This window comes from Callithrix jacchus, chromosome 6, assembly GCF_049354715.1.
Source record: "Callithrix jacchus isolate 240 chromosome 6, calJac240_pri, whole genome shotgun sequence".
In the NCBI taxonomy this organism is placed as follows: Eukaryota; Metazoa; Chordata; class Mammalia; order Primates; family Cebidae; genus Callithrix; species Callithrix jacchus.
In genome coordinates this window covers 62,083,165-62,103,688 of record NC_133507.1, presented here as the reverse complement: position 1 = coordinate 62,103,688, position 20,524 = coordinate 62,083,165, and the positions used below count along the sequence as shown (strand labels likewise).

The window sequence follows — 20,524 nt, the reverse complement described above, 5'->3', positions numbered from 1 at the left end:
GAGACTGGATGTGATTGGTAGTCATATTGAGCAGAGCCTTAAGTTCCAGAAAAAGAATTTTGACTTGGCCTTGCAGTGAATGTTTCTGAGAAGGTTAATGAGAAGATAAATTTGAGTTTTGAAGAAGAAAATCAGCCAACAGTAAAGGAGATGGATTAAAGAGTGGGGTAGAAAGAAATGTAATTAGCATACTAATTGGCTAATTACCATGAGAAGAAACTTAGACTAGGCTGTTGGCAGTGAAAAGAGAAAGAAGGTAGTGGATATTATAGAGGTTTTTAAACTCAATTAGGGTAATAGCCATTGATCACCTTCAAAGTGCCAGTCACTGTTCTACACCAGTGAACAAAATAAAGCATATTCTATCAGGATGTTATGGACTAAATTTTTATATCCCCCTCAGAATTCCAGTGTTGAAATCCTAACTCTCAGTGTGATGATATTAGGAGATGAAGCCTTTGGGAGGTAAGGAAGTCCTGAAGGTAGAGCCCTCAGGAATGGGATTAGTACCTTTACAAGAAGAGGCTAAATAGCTAGTTCCCTCTCTTTCTACCACCTGGCAATGAAACATTGATGGTCGGTAACCCTAAGGAAAGCTCTCACCAGAACCCAACCATGCTGGCACCCCAATTTCAAACTTCCAGCCTCCAGGACTGTAAGAAGCACATTTCTGTTGCTTATAAGTCACCTTTTTAAATGATATTTTGTTATAATGGCCTGAACTAAGAAAAGGGTAAACAAAAAGAGCAATATCTAATAAAGAGAATTTAAAATGTATAATGTGAATTTATAAATGTTGTACAAAAATATGAAGTGAGCAAAGGAAAGGAAATGATGGGGGATGGGCAACAGTTACAATATTAAATATGTTGGTTAGAAGAGGCCTCATTAAATAGGAGGTATCTGAGCAAATATTTGAAAAAAGTGAGAGTGAGTTAGTACCCTAAGGGAAAGTATTCCAGAGAGAAGGAAAAGGAAGTGCCGAAACTCCAAAGTAGGAGTATGCCAAGTGTGTCCCAACAAAATCCACATTTTGAATTTAAAATCAATCTTTAGGCAAGATACTGAGTTGTACCAATCACCAACTACTAAAATAGAGTATTTTTCCCTGGGAAAGGATATTCCTTCTTAGAAGTTCTGCTTCAGGCAAGATTGAATTGGGACAAAAGAGATAAAAAAAGAAGAGTTAATTAAGGAGTAAGCCTTGGGCCATGCCCATAGTTCAAGAAAGTGAGAGAGATTGGAAAAGTAAGAAAAAACAGGATTGTGCCTGTCCTTGAAACTGTATGAAGAGGGCTCAGCTAAGAAAAGGAGACTCTGAGGTGACAAATGCAACAAAAAGATTAGGAAAAAGAAAGACTGGAGAAACACGAACCCCTGGGGTGTTATAGAGGCCATTATGACATTAGAAAGAGTAGTTTCAGTTGATGGAGAGCACAGGATTCCCAAGTACTCAACAGCTCCTGTTTTCTGTACTAGATATAGAGAAAAAGCTGTGCTTTTAAGCATTAGTAGCATACTAGCCAAAGAGTATATGAGTTTTCAGCCACCTGTTAAATATATTTTAATAATGTTTTTAAATCTATCTCAGTTAAAATCAAAAAAGTGTAGACAAATTTGAAAGACTAAAATTGAATGTGTTAGGCTTCAAACTTAAGGTGTGTGCAAGTTCTGCTCCCTTTTGCTCTTACCATCTGCTTTACCTTTATAGCAAAGCCGCATATTGACATGCTGAAGAACTGAGGTCTGTACATGCTTTGGCAGAGTTAAGTGTTGCAGTATTGCTTAATTTACGAAATTTTCCAGCCTGAAATATGGCTTTTGTCAGGTCATCACCATAGCTTGTGTTTTATTAATGTATCAAAGCTTTTCATAGGACACGTTGATTTTTTTCACTTGGAAAACTGGAAGAAACTATTTATTAATTTATTATTGTAATTTAGGTTCTGGGGTACATGTGCAGATCATGCAGGATTGTTGCATAGGTACATACATTGCAGTGTGGTTTGCTGCCTCCATCCCCCCTCCATGGGCTTTTCTCCCCATGTTATCCCTTCCCAACCTCCCCACTCCCTGCTCTCCACCAAGCGCCCCCAACAGACCCCAGTGTGTGATGCTTCCCTCCCTGTGTCCATGTGTTCTCATCTCACTGTTGAACACCTGCGTGTGAGTGAGAACATGAGGTATTTGATTTTCTGTTCTTGTGTCAGTTTGCTGAGAATGATGGTTTCCAGATCCATCCATGTCCCTACAAAGGACACAAACCCATCAGTTTTTATGGCTGCATAGTATTCCATGGTATATATGTGCCACATTTTCCTTGCCCAGTCTGTCATCAATGGGCATTTGGGTTGGTTCCAGGTCTTTGCTATTGTAAACAGTGCCACAATGAACATATGCATGCATGTGTCTTTATAATAGAACAATTTATAATCCTTTGGGAATATACCCAGTAATGGGGTTACTGGGTCAAATTGAATTTCTAACTCTAGGTCCTTGAGGAATAGCCACACTGTCTTCCACAATGATTGAACTAATTTACACTCCCACCAACAGTGTAAAAATGATCCTATTTCTCCACATCCTCTCCAGCATCTGTTGTCTCCAGATTTTTTAATGATTGCCATTCTAACTGGCGTCAGATGGTATCTCAATTTGGTTTTGATTTCCATTTCTCTAATGACCAGTGATGATGAGCATTTTTTCATACATTTGTTGGCCTCATATATGTCTTCTTTTGAAAAGTGTCTGTTCATGCTTTTGCCCACTTCTGAATGGAGTTGGTTTTTTCTTGTAAATCTGTTGTATGTATTTGTAGATTCTGGATATTATCCCTCTGTCAGATGGGTAGATTGTGAAAATTTTTTCCCATTCTGTTGGATGATGTTTCACTCTAATGATTGTTTCGTTTGCTGTCCAGAAGCTCTGGAGGTTAATTAGATCCCATTTGTCATTTTTGGCTTTTGTTGCCATTGCTTTTGGTGTTTAATCTTGAAGTCCTTGCCTGTGCCTATGTCCTGAATGGTTTTGCCTAGGTTTTTTTCTAGGGTTTTTATGGTGTTAGGTCTTATGTTTAAGTCTTTAATCTGTCTGGAGTTAATTTTAGTATAAGGTGTTAGGAAGGGGTCCAGTTTCTGCTTTCTGCACATGACTAGCCAGTCTTTCAGCACCATTTATTAAACAGGGAATCCTTTCCCCATTGCTTGTTTTTGTCAGGTTTACCAAAGATCAGATGGTTGTAGATGTGTGGCATTGCCTCCAAGGCCCCTGTTCTGTTCCATTGGTCTATATCTCTGTTTGGGTACCAGTACAACACTGTTTCAATTACTGAAGCTTTGTAGTATAGTTTCAAGTCAGGTAGCGTGATGCCTCCGGCTTTGTTCTTTTTAAGTAGAATTGTCATGGCTTTGCAGGCTTTCTGTGGTTCCATATGAAGTTTAAGGTGGTTTTTTCCAGTACTGTGAAGAAGGTCAATGATAGCTTGATGGGCATAGCACTGAATCTGTAAATTACTTTGGGCAGGATGGCCATTTTCATGATATTGATTCTTCCTAACCATGAGCATGGAATGTTTTTCCAACTGTTTGTATCCTCTCTTATTTTGTTGAGCATTGGTTTATAGTTCTCCTTGAAGAGGTCCCTTACATTATTTGTTAGTTGTATTTCTAGATATTCTATTCTCTTTGTCGCAGTTGTGAATGGGAGTTCATTCTTGATTTGGCTCTCTGTTAGTCTGTGATTGGTATATAGGAATGTTTGTGATTTCTGCACATTGATTTTATATCCTAGGACGTTGCTGAAGTTGCTTATTAGTTTCAGAAGATTTTTGGCTGAAACAATGGGGTCTTCTAAATATACAATCATATTGTCTGCAAATAGAGACAATTTGACTTCCTCCTTTCCTAATTGAATACCCTTTATTTGTTTTTCTTGCCTGATTGCTCTGGCTAGAACTTCCAATCCTATATTGAAGAGGAATGGTGAGAGAGGGCATCCTTGTCTAGTGCTAGATTTCAAAGGGAATGCTTCCAGTTTTTGCCCATTCAGTATGATATTGGCTGTGGGTTTGTCATAAAGCTTTTATTATTTTGAGATATGTTTCATTGATACCTAGTTTATTCAGTTTTTAGCATAAAGGGCTGTTGAATTTTGTTGAATGCCTTCTCTTCATCTGTTTAGTTAATCATGTGGTTTTTGTCTTTGGTTCTGTTTATGTGATGGATTACGTTTATAGACTTGCATATGTTGAACGAGTCCTGCATCTCCAGGCTGAAGCCAAGTTTATCATGATGGATAAGCTTTTTAATGTGCTGTTGCAATCAGTTTGCCAGTATTTTATTGAAGATTTTCGCATCTATGTTCATCATGGATATTGGCCTGAAATTGTCTTTTTTTGTTAAGTCTCTGCCAGGTTTTGGTATCAGGATGATGTTGGTCTCATAAAATGATTTGGGAAGGATTCCCTCTTTTTGTATTGTTTGTAATAGTTTCAGAAGGAGTGGTACCAGCTCCTTTTTGTACGTCTGGTAGAATTTGGCTGTGAACCCATCTGGACTGGGGTGTTTTTGGTTGGTAGGCTATTAATTGCTGCCTAAACTTCAGTCCTTGTTATTGGTCTATTCAGGTTTCAACTTCTTCCTGGTTTAGGCTTGGGAGGGTGCATTTAGTCCAGGAATTTTTCCATTTCTTCCAGATTTACAGGTTTATGTGCATAGTTATTTGTAGTAATCTCTGATGGTAGTTTGTATTTCTGTGGAATTGGTGGTGATATCCCCTTTATCATTTTTTATTGCATCTATTTGATTCTTTTTTTTAATTAATCTGGCTAATGGTCTATTTTGTTGATCTTTTCAAAAAACCAGCTCCTGGATTTATTGATTTTTGAAGGGTTTTTTGTGTCTCTATCTCCTTCAGTCCTGCTCTGATCTTAGTTATTTCTTGTTTTCTGCTAGCTTTTGAGTTTTTTTGATCTTGTTCCTCTAGCTCTTTCAATTTGATGATAGGGTGTCAGTTTTAGATCTTTCCTCACTTCTTATATGGGCATTTATTGCTATAAATTTTCCTCTAGACACTGCTTTAAATGTGTCCCAGAGATACTGATACATTGTGTCTTCTTTCTCATTGGTTTCAAAGAACATCTCTATTTCTTCCTTCATTTCATTGTTTATCCAGTCAAAATTCAGGAGCCAGTTGTTTGGTTTCCATGAAGTTGTGCAGTTCTGAGTTAGTTTCTGAATTCTGAGTTCTAATTTCATTGCACTGTGGTCTGAGAGACTATCAGTTATGATTTCTGTTCTTTTGCTTTTGCTGAGGAATGATTCCAATTATGTGGTCAATTTTAGAGTAGGTGTGATCTGGTGCTGAGAAGAATATATATTCTGTGGATTTTGGGGTGGAGAGTTCTGTAGATGTCTATTTGGTCTGCTTTATCCAGATCTGAATTCAAGTACTGAATATCCTTGTTAATTTTCTGTCTCATTGATCTGTCTAATATTGACAGTAGAGTATTAAAATCTCCCATTACTGTGTGGGAGTCTAAGTCTCTTTGTAGGTCATTAAGAACTTGCCTTATGTATCTGGGTGCTCCTGCATTGAGTGCATATATATTTAGGGTCGTTAGCTCTTCTTGTTGCATTGATCCTTTTACCATTTTGTAATGCCCTTCGTTGTCTCCTTTGATCTTTGTTGGTTTAAAGTCTATTTTATCAGATACTAGGATTGCCACTCCTGCTTTTTGTTTTGCTCTCCATTTGCTTGGTAAATCTTCCTCCATCCCTTTATTTTGAGCCTATGTGTGTCCTTGCATGTGAGATGGGTTTTCTGAATGCAATACACTGATGGGTCTTGACTTTTAATCCAATTTGCCAGTCTGTGTCTTTTGATTGGGACATTTAGCCCATTTACATTTAAGGTTAGTATTGTTATGTGTGATTTTGATCCTGCCCTTTTGGTGCTAGCTGGTTGTTTTGCCCATTAGTTGATGCAGTTTCTTCATTGTGTTGATGATCTTTACAATTTGCTAGGCTTTTGGAGTGGCTCGCACTGGTTGTTCCTTTCCATGTTTAGTGCTTCTTTCAGGAGCTCTTGTAAGGCAGGCCTGGTGGTGATGAAATCTCTCAGCAATTGCTTATTCATAAAGGATTTTATTTCTCCTTCCCTTATGAAGCTTAGTTTGGCTGGATGTGAAATTCTACTTTTAAAGTTCTTTTCCTTAAGGATGTTGAATATTGGCCCCCACTCTCTTCTGACTTGTAGGGTTTCTGGTGAGAGATCCACTGTTAGTCTGATGGGCTTCCCTTTGTGAGTAACTCGACCTTTCTCCCTGGCTGCGCTTAGCTTTTTTTTCTTCATTTCAGCCCTGGTGAATCTGATGATTATGTGCTTTGGGGTTGCTCTTCTTGAGGAATATCTTTGTGGTATTCTCTGTATTTTCTGGAATTGTGTAGTGGCCTGACTTGCTAGGTTCGGGAAGTTCTCCAGGATAACATCCTGAAGAGTGCTTTCCAGCTTGGATTCATTCTCTCTGTCACATTCATGTACACCTATCAAATGTTGATTAGGTCTTTCCACATAATCCCATACTTCTTGGAGGCTTTTTTCATTTCTTTTCACTCTGTTTTCTGTAACCTTGCCTTCTCATTTTATTTCATTGAGTTGATCTTCAATCTATGATATCCTTTCTTCTGTTTGGTTGATTCAGCTATTGAAACTTGTATATGCTTCGTGAAGTTCTTGTGTTGTGTTTTTCAGCTCCATCAAGTCATTAGTATTCTTCTCTAAGCTATTTATTCTAGCTAGCATTTCATTTAACCTTTTGTCAGGGTTCTTAGTTTCTTTGCATTGGGTTAGCACATGTTCTTTTAGCTCTGAGAACTTTGTTATTACCCACCTTCTGAATCCTGTTTCTGTCAATTCATCAGACTCATTCTCCATCCAGTTTTGTTCCCTTGCTGGTGAGGAGTTCTGTCCCTTGGACAGGGAGAGGCATTCTGGCTTTTGGTGTTTTCATCCTTTTTGCACTGTTTCTTCTCATCTTTGTGTAGTTATCTACCTGTGGTCTTTGAAGTTGGTGACTTTCAGATGTGGTCTCTTAGTGGATGTCCTTTTTGTTGATGTCAAAGTTATTTCTTTCTGTTTTTTAGTTTTCCTACTAACAGTCAGGCCCCTCTGCTGTAGGACTTCTGGAGGTCCGCTCGAGATCCTGCTTCCCTGGGGATAACCTGCGGTGGCTGCAGAACAGTTAGGGTTGCTGCCAGTTTCTTATTTTGCTATCTTTGTTCCAGAAGGATGCCTGCCAGATATCAGCCTGAGCTCTCCTTTATGAGGTATCTCTTTGAATATACAGGGGTTGGGGAGCTGCTTGAGGAGACAGGCTGTCCCTTATAAGAGCTCAAGTCCTGAGCTGGGACCTCCATTGTTCCATTCAGAGCTGCTGGGCAGGTACATTTAAGTCTGCTGCCGTGAAAGTCATAATCAGGTGTTCTCCCAGGTGCTCTGTCCTGGGAAATTGGGGCTTTATTTATAAGTTCCTGATGTCTTGCTGCCTTTTTTCAGAGATGCCCTTCCCAGGAAGGAGATGATAATCTAGTCACAGTCTGCCAGCAGAGGGGTAGCTGAGCTGCCTTAGGCTCTGCCCAGCTGCTGTGTAAAGTTCCTTGCAGTTTTCTTTACAGAGGTACAGTTAGGACTGCCTTGGTAATAGCGGTCTGCCTCTGTAACTGCGGACTGCCTCAGTAATGGCAGACTACCTCAGTATTGGCGAATTGCCTCAGTAATGGCAGACTGCCTTTGTAATGGCGGACGCTGAGCTGCCTTGGGCTCTGCCCAGCTGCTGTGTAAACTTCCTTGCAGTTTTCTTTACGGAGGTACAGTTAGGACTGCCTTGGTAATGGCGGTCTGCCTCTGTAACTGCGGACTGCCTCAGTAATGGCGGACTACCTCAGTATTGGCAAATTGCCTCAGTAATGGCAGACTGCCTTTGTAATAGTGGACTTCCTCAGTAATGGCAGACTGCCTCAGTAACAGTGGATAGTGGTGGACTGCCTTGGTAATGGTGGATGCCCTTTCCCCCACCGAGCTGGATGGTTCCAGGTCAAGCTGCACTTGCTGCAAAACTCTCAGTCCAGAGTGTTGCAGATTGCTGGTCTTTGTGGTGGTGGGACCTGCTGAGCCAGATCACCTGGCTCCCTGTTTCAGCCCCCTCTTTTTCAGCTGAATCAGTGGCTCTGTCTACCAGGTGTTCCAGGTGCCAGTTGAAACAGCTGCCCAGATTTGTGTGAGTTTTTGTGTGGAAACCCACGGCACTAGCTGAAACAGCCATACTGGAAACTCATGATGCTTTTCAGCCCGGGAATCTCCTGGTGTGTGGGCAGTAAAAACTTGTTTGCAAATGCGGTGATCAAAACACTTTATAAGATTAAGAATGGAGGCTGTCAATTGAGAGTCTCTTCTATAACTCTTTATTGGATGTTTTTGTTTGTAAGAATTAAGATATAGCAATAAGCAATAACTCAGTATACTTCCTATAGAAGTATAGGAATTTTCAGGGACTTATGAAATTGGTAACCGTAAGCTTTGTTTCCTGCTTTTTCTGCTATGACCTAAAATTCATTTTTAAAAATATCTTTCTATGTCATGTAGCAAGCCTACCAGAAAAAGCACTTTGAAAGAAGTAGGAGATTAGAAATTTAAAGAATGGGAACAGATCTTAATATAAGAAAAGAGGCGGGCTTGTTATTCTTGGAAACAAATTGAGAAGTGTATCAAAGTGGATGTGGTAGATGGTAGGAGTCATCTGGAATTTCAAGATTAGTTATAAGGAACTTTCTGGAGAAGATTCAACTCATATTCCAAGTAAATCCTTTGCCCCATTCCCTTAGATCTCCCTGCAGATCCCCATCATACTGCCCCTATTAAAAACCACTGTCAAAAAATGACCCACTATCAGTCTTTTATAACTTCCTAACTTCATATGAATTTTAATCAGTGCGTTACTTCTCCAAAGAGTGATTACATTTTAAACAGGAAAAGAGGGTGGTATCTCCATTTAAAATAATTACAATAACAGCCTGCTTGGTCTGTATGTAAGACCTGGAGAATTTTGTTAGTCATTTTTTTGAGTTGGTGGTTGCATTTTTATATATTTTTTTTGCTTCCATTTTATATTAAAAGAACTCTGTAGTTCCCATAATTGCAACATGATGAGATTCTCATTGCTTTTAATTAACCTGCTTTTTTCTTTCTCAGCTCCACAATTAACTTGGCTAAATTTGTTAGCAAATGAAAATTTCTGACTGTACTATTTGCATGTTGATTTTACTACTATTTGATACTTACATCATTATGTTTTAAATGAAACAAATCTTAAAATCAGAACTAGATTTTATATTCTGTGATAAAAATCACATTTTCCCCTAAGGCATTGTCTCAGAAATGAGTTTTTTTAAAAGATAGCTCTATTGGTTTTATTTCTTGGAAGGGAAAAATGTCAGTCAGAGTAGAAAGATAGTGATCTAGTATGTTTGGTATTATGAGACTCAAGGATTTAGCAGTAAAACCAAATTTTTATTAAAGAAAAAAATGAGCATATCGTATTAAGGAGAATTGAATTTCTATATTCGATGGCAAATCTGGCAACACTAGAAGTGGATACTTAAAATTAAAAGCCTTTTAAAAACTTTGTATTTCAATTAGTCACTATAATTGCATAAAAACCAGAATTCTTAGTTTTTATAAACACAGAAATATGCATGGTTTTTTTTCCCCGTCACTATCCCAAAATCCGTAAGATGATGTTGATACAAGCAGAGTAAAGAGAGAACATAGCACTTAGGAAACATCTCAGTGCCCTACATTAAAGACTGAAATAAATTACAGTTTTTCTTTTCCCCAGCAAAGAGCAACAAAGTAACAATGTAGGTAGAGGAAATAAGTGAGCCAATTGAGAGTATATGGCTGGGCTGAAATCTGGAGATACCGCAATTAAATTAACTTGATGGTCCTTTCTACTACTAGAAGCTTAAGTAAAATACTGGCGGGTGGGGGGTGGTGCCAGGGAGGGATGATGTGTGTATATGTGTGCTGTGTGCATGTGTGCTTGTGCATGCAAGACAGACAGTCCAAGAGAGACAAAATGGCTTTTTTACTTTGGAAACATCGTTTCACTTCCTTGCTTCTGAATTTTTCTGAGAAAAGTATCCACTTAATGTCACAATAGCCTCACAGAAACAATTCAATAGTTCCTACTAAAAGCCTATATGGACTCTCAGGATAGAAGGTGCAGTTTTGCAAAGGCGTTCTGAACTTCTGTCCATCTTAATTGAATGAATTGAAAACCAGATGGGCTTATTTATCAAGCCATAGGTTGCAGAAGGCAAGAAAAATTATTTAGCAATTATTAAAATGCTCGTCAAATAATGACCAGACAATTACAGGTTGATATTCTTCAGCGGCACTTCTTCTAAATCATGGGTTCAATATGACCAGTTTTATTTCACCACTTTAAACAACTAATAAGGAAAAAACTATTGTGTGGGGTGTCATTGAGATTACCTTTGCAGCAAATTCTCTTCCTTTGTATTTGTTCCATGAACTGAGGGAGTAGAGCTGGCACTACTCTCAGTTTGGCCATATCTAAATTTTGTGGTTATGTTCTTCCCTAGAGCAACTGCAGACATCTAGGAGCCACTATGCTACACAAGGATCTCAGATGGAACTTGACTTAGGAGGGAAAAAAAATCGTACATATTGAGCTCATTATTAAGGCAACAGTGTTTGCCTATTGCTATAGTTAAAGTTTAAACTTAGAGCAACAAAACCAAGATAAAAACCAATACATTTTATTTACGAAACACAAAAAAGATTTTTAATATTATGAAACAGTTTGCATTAGATTTCTAGTTGTATGTAAACATAAAATCAATTTGATGATTTCCAAATGTTGAAAGCTTTCTGCTCTAAAGGCAGCTTTCAGAAATGTTAATTCACACATCTACAGCAGAAAAAAAATGTCAGTGAGGCTGAGCAACCACTGGGCTACTTTTGGAGTAATTAAGTACCTTGAACTTTATGTTAAAGTGCCTACTTTTTTCTCGGCATTAAGCCTTTAAAGTAGTATTGAGTTTGAGACAAGTACATGAATGAATTGCATATGGCATTTATGGCAAGAATTTGTTTCTGTTCTACACTCTTAGAGTGTTCATTCATTTCACTTTTTAAGTGTATTAGTGAAATAAGTATAAATTAAGTCTTACTTAACTTCTACATTATATTTTTATCTCTTTATAATGGAGACAGAAACTAAAAGACCATCATGGTTCATTCATTCATTTAACAAATATTTACTGAAAGTTTCCTGCAAGGCACTGGACAAGCTATTAAAAGTTTATATTTTAGTAGGGCAGATATGCTTTAAACAAAAAATTTCACTAGTCTTTCCATAGTTATAATTATGAGAAATGCTTTAGAGAAAAGAACAAGGTAAGATGAGCATATATAACTGAATGCCTTAACATAGTCAGAGAGGTGACTCCCCAGGAGAAAGATCAGTGAAAGTAAGGAGAATATCCAAAGAGAAGCAACCAGAATATTCTTTTCTTTGGATATTACCAAAACAGCAAGAGGAGAATCTGGGCCCGTGATCTAATCACCTCACACTAGGCCCCTCTTTCAACATTGAGTATTAAAATTTGACATGAGGGCAGGCTCAGTGGCTCACACCTGTAATCTCAGCATTTTGGGAGGCTGAGGCTGGTGGATCACCTGTAGTCAGGAGTTCAAGAACAGCCTGGCCAACATAGTGAAACCTTGTCTCTACTAAAAATATAACAATTAGCCAGGTGTGGTGGTGGCCACCTGTAATCCCAGCTTCTCTTGGACGCTGAGGCAGGAGAATCACTTGAATCTGGGAGGTGGAGGTTGCAATGAGCCAAGATCACTCCACTGTACTTCAGCCTTGGCAATAAGAGCAAGACTCTGTCTCAAAAAATTTTATAAAAATAAAAAAACAAATAAAATTCAACGTGAAATTTGGGCAGGAATACAAATTCAAATCTTATAATTACTTTATAACATGTAAACTATTTCATGGTACTTTTAAAGTTAAGGTTATTGACACTGAAACGTCTTAAATTTTCTTTTTGTAATCCTTTCTACCCAATCATGGACTCACTTAGTTGTTATACAAATTATTACAAGCAGTGAATAGACCCAACAGGTATTTATGGTTGATTTTTGGGGGGAAAATTTCAAGGGTGCATATACTTTAAATCAAGATCTACAGAGTGTCTGGCTGACACAAAGATTGCCTTCACTTGACCACCAACCAGGCTTATGCTGGTTCCTGAACACTGGCAAAAAGTGAAAAAGCTTACTGTTAAGCTTTTATTATGTTAGACTAGAGCCTCCAATAACTGATATATTTTATGAAATAATGTCAAAATAAAGTAGCTTAACACCTAAAATTCTTTACAGTAAATGTTTACTCCAGCCTACATTTTCAGCATCATTATCCACTACCTGCTGACACAAATTCTATGTTTTCACAAGACCTACTCTTCCCTTAAGTATCTAACTTCCGAGAAATTGCCCTCAACTAAAATGCCCACTCAAGTTTTCTTTTTCAATAGCTGATTCATTCTTCATATCATCACTGACCACCTCACATATCATCACCCCACACTCTTTTTCTAAATTCCAATTTTAAAAATCACAGGAGCTTTCTAATGCCATTCCATATTCCTGGATGCCCATCTGCTTGGTAACACTTATGAAATGGTCATTGCATTCATTGTATTAACATTTCAAATGTAATTTGTTATCCTTACCGTATGCATGAGTTCCATTTACACAATAGACCCATATATTTTCTTATATCCTAGGTGTTTTGTTGTTTGTTTGAAAATCCTTACTTTGACCATCGTCAGTGCTGGGTTGTTGAAGGAGACAGAGACTTAGCAATAATCACCAAGCAACAAAACTACCGCATCAACACCAAGAATTTCCTGGCTTCCTGGGCTAATATGCAGTGGGCACAGTTTCATAACAGATTAATTGCTACCAATCATGAAGAAGTTAAAATACTCTCAGAATATAGAAGCTATGATTGAATCACAATGAAGTTTTGTAATTCTGTGCCAAGCCTATAGATTGAATGTCTTCTATTATTTAGTTGGCCTTATGTACTTAGTGGTAATCATTTCCTGAGACTGTGCAGAACATTAAATTGGAATGGATATCATTCTAGCCTAGAGTCTATATCCTAGAATTAGTTATAAGTAGCTCAAGATTAGATAGTATATGCAATTATATGTCAAGCATGAAAATTAGCATGACCCAGTCTTCAAGATTCCAAAATAAATAATCTCCAAGGTCCTGCTTTTATCTGTTTTGTGATTGGGTTGCATGGGAAGGCAAATTATTAGACTATAATGACCATGAAAATGCCTCTTTTCTCTTTAGTGATAAAGAAAAAGTAGAAAGAAAATTACTTGTCAGTAAGAAGTAACATCCTTCAATTGTCATTGATAGTTAACTGATTAATGAAATGATGCATCTATGCAACATAATACAGTCATACACTGCATGATTGACATTTTTCTCAGTGATAGCTGTATGTATGATGGTGGTCTCACAGATTATAATATGATATTTTTACTATACCTTTTTAATGTTTAGAAATGTTTAAATACACAGATACTTAGCATCATGTTATAGTTGCCTATAGTATTTAGTATAGTAACATGCAGTACAGGTTTGTAGCCTGTATTGACATAGGAAAAACAGACCATACAGCATAGCCTAGATGTATAGTAGGCTATACTATCTAGGATGATGTAAATACACTCTATGATGTTTGCCCAATGACACAATCACCTAACATTGCATTTCTCAGAATGTATCTCCATTATTAAGTGATGCATGACTATATGTAAAGCCATAAAGGAGAATGAGTATATAGTTCCGTATGCATTGATATAGAGAGATTTACAAAATCTATTAAGTAAACAAAGCAAGGGCAGATCAGCAAGTATGATAAGCTGCCATCTGTATAATAAGTAAAAAGGAATATGGGTGAATCTACATGTATGCAAAGTGGGTATTGGGAACATTTCACAATGGTCTGGTTATACTGGATGCCTTTGGAGGGGAGTGGAGCTGATTAAAATGAAGAGATGAGAAGAAAATTTTTTACTGAATTCAATTTGTATGTTCCAAATTGTCAACCATGTGGATATCCTAATAGTAAAAAATAGTCTTTAAAAGTTTCTAAATAGAAACAAAAGGGTAGGAACAAAAGAAAGGAATAGTTTTCTTAAGTGTGATAGGGCCAGTGAAGGTTTTCTCAAAACAATAGACTTGTATCAAGCCTATAACAATCAAAATGTGTCTTCAAAGCTCCTCTTCTTGATATTAACATTCACAAATTTATCAATGGCTGGGTTCCAAAAATGTAATTAGAGACTCTAGGGAGAATAGATTCTAAGGACAAGGTAAATGATTCCTTATAGAAGAACATGAAAATAGATACCTGGAAAGCTGATGTAGTTGATCATGAGGTATTCGGTCTATTTAGAGTTTGAGCAAATACTCAAGACGTGATAGAAAGCTGCCTAGAAATCTTTGATACCCTGTTCACAAAAATGTATTTTAGATCCAAGCGGGGAAAAAAATAATACAACTGGGGAAAAAAATGTAGACCCCCTCTACTGAATAAATCATCTTAAAGACATAGACACTAGGCCATACACCGTGGCTTATACCTGTAATCCCAGCATTTTGGGAAGCTGAGGCAGGGGGATCACTTGAGGCCAGGAGTTTGAGACCAGCCTGGCCAACATAGTGAAACCCTGTCTTTACTAAAAATACAAAAATTAGCTGGGCATAGTGGTATGTGCCTGTAGTCCCAGCTACTCGAGAGGCTGAGGCAGCAGAATCGCTTGAACCTGGGAGGCTGTAAGCAGAGATCGCACCACTGCATTACAGCCTGAGTTACAGAGCAAGACTCTATCTAACAACAACAAAAGAGACATACTAATTCCATTCATTCATGGTTCAAGCAACCCCCTAAAGCAAATATAGATTCTCCCTCCTCTGTATACCAATAGCAAGCCTTGCACACCTCTATTTTCATAAAAGTCATGCTGCCCCTGCTGGCAGATCTTTCATTGTGATTGTTGTCTTCAAAGAATCTTTATTTTTCACCATCGTATCGAAGGCATATAATAGAGTAAAATGTGTAGAGATTTAATATCTGTTCAATGAATGAATGACTTTGAAAGGAAAAGGAGACTATCTGAAATTAAATACTTCTTAGAAAGATGATTTAGAATACAATTTGGTTTGCTGAAAAGTGGATTACCACCCTTTAAATAGAACTTACAGCAAATAAAGTGAATCCTTAGGGAAGGGTATTACATAGGAAACTTGATGAGCTGATAAGAGAAAACTTTAAATTAAACTTTGTGGGGTGAGGACAGAAAGAAGTAAAACCACATACTATGAATTATGACAGGCATTATATATACTCAGGCATTCGGACATGCAAGTACTAGTATTTCTGGGAGGTGAATAAGACTTAGAATTTACCAGGGCCTTACTTTCTAACACAGCAGATGTATAATGCAAATAAATATCCACAATAAAAGTAACATGTGGCATAATACACATATAGATAAAATAACCATGTTGCTTGGCCTTAAAGTATGAGTTGGATTTGGATGGTGGAGAAAGTTAATCCATATAGGGTAATTGGAACAATGCATGGGTGTATGTTTAATGGTATATATTGCAAACATCAAATTTCATCGACTGGAATGTAGCATGTATAAAGTGAATGAGCAGAGGATGAACCCTAAAAGATTAGGTGGGACAAGACTATGGAAGCCTTAGATACCCTGCTATCACTCTGAAAAGACTCTATTCAATAGAAAATGGAGAATCATTAAAAATTGAAGGGCATTATTACAGTGTGTTTTAACAAGCCTAAAACTATAAACCTGACATAAAAAAGAATGATAATAGCAAATTAACCAAATATTTCTTCAAGAAAAATCATACATTATTAAGAGAGTATGGTTCTGCCACAAGAGCAGAAAGGTGAGTGGAACAGAGAAGTTCCAGTAACAGATCTTGGTAAATATTAAAAAGCAGAAAAAGGTAAAGGTGGTATTAAGAAAAAAAAGAGTTGAAATGAAAATAATTATTTAGTAGAACTTAATGGTCAAATGTTTGTTAACTTAGGGGAAAAATTACACTAATGTCTTATATATCATTAGCTAACTAACACCAGGAGATAGACATGGATTGTGAAGGGATTAAGAAACTATGCGCATAAAGCTTTTGGTTATTATATTTAATAATTGCACATTTATGTTACTTAATTTGTCTTAACGTTGTAAGATAAAATGTAATTGTCTTAACATTGCAAGACAAATCATAATTGTCTTACTAATGACAAAACATTGTACTTAGTGAATGTCTTAGTTCAGGCTGCTGTAATAAGGTACTATAGACTAGGTGGCTTATCAACAACAGAAATTTATTTCTAACAGTGCTGGAGGCTGGAAGTGCAAGATTAGAGTGCCAACATGGTGGAGTCTACTTTCAGGTTACAGGCTGCTGACTTCGCTTTGTGTCTTCACATGACAGAAAGAGTAAGAGAACTCTCTGGGAGTCCCTTTATAAGGACACTAATCCTATATATGAAGACTCCATTCTCAGAACTCTAATTCACTTTCAAAGCTCCACAGCCTAATAATACCACATTGGGGTTAGGATTTGAAGCCTGTGAATTTTAAGTGGACACAGACATTCAATCCATTTATTCAAAATATTGCTTCATAGATGTTCCTTAATAATGTTTTCTAAATCAGTAAATTCTAAAAGTTATGCTCTAAAATGGAACTTTTTTTAAGGTTTCTAATACTCATATTTTGGAAATTACTGGCATACATCAAAATGTGTTAAAAATATTAAATAGTTTAATACAAAAATGAAGTTATTACATGATTGGGAGATAATATATAGTACAATTTATTTTCTAAACTTATGATTAAAAAATCAAAAAGGAAAAGTTTGGTAGAATTTAGCAATCCAGTCAACTTGCTGTACACCAAATACAACAAAATAAATTCAAAGGTACATGACAAATGGAAAAAAAAATGCATTGGCAGATTGTCCTTAACATGTTCACATAGGAATTTAACATGCATTTGTTTCCTTTTTCTGATGGGTTAAGAGAGAAAACTTAATAAGCATCTGCTACTATCCCTTTTGCTTCCAAAGAATCAAGATGAGTTTCAAGATTTTAACCTCAACAACTGGAAGGATGAATGTCAATTAACTGAGAAAATATGATAAGAGCAGTCCCTTTGGAGCAAAAATACATTGCAATTTAAGAAAGATTTAATAGCATTCATATGAGAGAGTTCTTACTAATGAATACTAGAAAGCACATAGAAAAATGAGCTGTCATAAGTAATTAATTTAAAATAAAGTAAAATGGCTAATAGACATATAAAAAAATCAAACTAACACATAATAAAAATCAAATGAAACAACACATATGTATTCAGCACTTACCAAATATCAGTGTAGAATCTGGAAACAACAAATAATAACAACAAATAAAAAATCTCTGGTTTTAGGAGCTTACACTGTAGTGGAAGGATATACATATATATATATATATATATATGTATATATATATGTGTATATATATATGTATATATATACGTATATATATATATGTATATCCTGTCAGGTTTTATATATATATGTATATATATTTATATATACATATATATATATATATCCTTTGAGGTTATCTATGCATGCATATATGCATCTCCAGTTTCAGAACCTGAAACCAGATAATTTCTTTTTGTTTATTATTTTTTGATTCCTGATATATAATCTATATAAGGAAACCTTGTGGTATCTTAAAGGGTGATGATTGTTAAGGGGGGAAAAAACAACATAGGGAAGATGAATAAGAAATATTGAAGGTGGAATAGCAATTTTATTAAGATGGCCAGAGAAGCCCTTAAGTCCTGAAATAAATGAGACAGTAAACAAGTCATGCAGAAATCCAGCTAAAAGCATTAGGAAGTACAAAGACCTTGACATGAGAGATTGCCTGGCATGGTCAAATAGCAGGACATTCAGTGTGGATAGAGCAGTGTGAGTTGGGAGAGAGGAATCAACGTTAAGATCAGAAAAGTTGAGGGGAAAGACTCTGCAGTTTAGTGAAAGGAACTTGGCGGCAACTCAGAGATGGGAATCATTTGAAAACTTTAGGACAAAGGGATGACATGATCTATTTACATTCTTAAAGAATTTATTACTCTGGCTGCTGTATAGAGAATAAAATGACAGAAGTTGAGAGCATTTGGAAAAGAAAAGAAAGTGCAAAAGAGAGATGAAAATGGTATTCTGAGAAGCTGAGAAAAGTAGGAGACAAGCAGATATGATTTGCAATCTAGTAGGATATGCTGACTATTAGATGTTGAAAGTAAGACAAAATTAAGAGTCACGTTGTCAAAGCAGACTCACAGTGAACTGTGTAGACTTACGCAGTATCAAGTTTGCCAATTATGCGTACAGGTAGTAGTCAGACACGAACCAAGCATTCTTCCCTTTGAAAGGTATAAAACCATCAGGTATATCTCTCTATAAAATTTCTTTTTAATGTGTGAGGACATGCTCTGGTTCAAATTTAACATAAGAGGTTAAGAAATATATGTGGGGGGGAAAAAAGAAATATATATGATATGGCCAGGCATGGTGGCTCACTCCTGTAATCCCAGCATTTGGGAGGCCGAGGCAGGCAGATCATGAGGTCGAGAGATTGAGACCAGCTTTGCGCAGTGGCAGTATCATAGCTAATGAGGTTTATCCAGAGTGCAATTATTGCTAATTGAACACTTTTCCCAATACCCCACCATGACGACTTGAAATGCAGTCAATGTTGACAATTTTTGGCAGTCTCTACAGGGAACTGAATAAAAATAAATTAATTAATTAAAGAGAGATTGAGACCATCCTGGCCTACATGGTGAAACCACGTCTCTACTAAAATACAAAAAATTATATGGGTGAGGTGGTGCACACCTGTGGTCCCAGCTACTTGGGAGGGTGAGGCAGTAGAATCACTTGAACCCAGGAGGTGGAGGTTGCAGTGAGCCGAGATTGCACCATTGCACTCTGGCCTGGGTGACAGAGCGAGACTCCATCTCAAAAAATAAAAGAAAAATAAATGTATGTGATACATTGCTTGCACAGAATGAGTCATTTCAGTTACGAAGCATCTTCTTTTTATATTTCTTTAATTACATAATTTATGTGATTTTTTAAATGGAACCATGCCTTATGAATTCACAGATTATGAGTTATATTTTGTTGAGGTTTTTTTCTTCAGCCTAAGTATCCCAGCCCAGACGAGATATATCCTGCTAAAAGCACTTCTTAGATAAGATCTCCCCGCTAGTAAATACTATTTGTATGTTTGATAGAATTGTGATTGGCATGTTTACAGAGGAATCTAACTGGGTTATCTCTTTCTTTCCCAGATGGGTTACAAAGGCAAACAGATTGCAAGCCAGATGCTAACCTTTGCCTTCCCAGAACATCAAAGATGATTTTCAGGGGTTTTCACCTGAATAACTAGAAACATGGAATTGTCATTGACTGTGATAGTAAAGACAGGAAGAAGAGCAATTCCTGTGGAGTAAAAGTGTAGGAGCTCAATTTTGCACAGTTTAAATTTGAGATGCAAATTAAGGTAAAGCATTCAGGTAGAAATGTCAGATAATTGACGTTATGAATTTGGAATTCAGGGAGATATCTAGAGTATAGGTATAAATATGGGAATCATTAGCATATAGACAATATTTAAAGCTGTGAGATAGGATGTAATCATCAGGAGGAAACTAGATAAAAAGTGGAAATTAAAATAGCAACATTAGAATCAATAAAAAAAGTAAAAATATTAATCATGATCCTTAGTATGTGCATACCATTTCAGTTAGAAATTTCCATTTCAGTAATTTGCCCTATGGGATAATCATGGATATACAGAAGGATGTTTGTTTTAGTGTTTTTTATCTTTAATAAGGAGATATTGAAAACAGCCAAATGATAGAAAATATTTAATTAATTGTGTTTATTCATCCATTAAGTAATTTAAAAGATATGGAAAATGCTGTGGTTTGGCTGTGTCCCCACCCTAATCTCATCTTGAATTGTGGTTCCCATAATCCTCATGGAGGGACCAGATGGAGATAATTCAATCGTGGGGAGGTTTTCCCCATTCTATTCTTGCAATAGGGAGTTGTTGGTTCCCAGAAGATCTGATGGTTTTATAAGGGGCTTCCCCCTTGACTGGGCACTCATTTTTCTCTCCTGTCACCACGTGAAGAAAGACGTGTCTGCTTACCTTTTCATCATGATTTAAGTTTCCTGAGGCCTCCCTAGCCCTGTGAAACTGTGGGCCAATTGAACCTTTTCCTTTTAAAAGTACCCAGTC

General features: G+C 36.8%; 1 protein-coding gene and 1 non-coding gene across 2 annotated transcripts in view; both read left to right on the top strand.

The window, feature by feature from the left end:
• B3GALT1 (beta-1,3-galactosyltransferase 1) overlaps positions 1 to 20,524 on the top strand; it is a 371,136-nt gene that overhangs the window by 5,713 nt on the left and 344,899 nt on the right. The window lies entirely within an intron of this gene.
• Positions 18,856 to 18,996, top strand: LOC118154840 (U4 spliceosomal RNA). Its single transcript, XR_004745098.1, has one exon. It is a non-coding gene; the product is annotated as a U4 spliceosomal RNA (small nuclear RNA).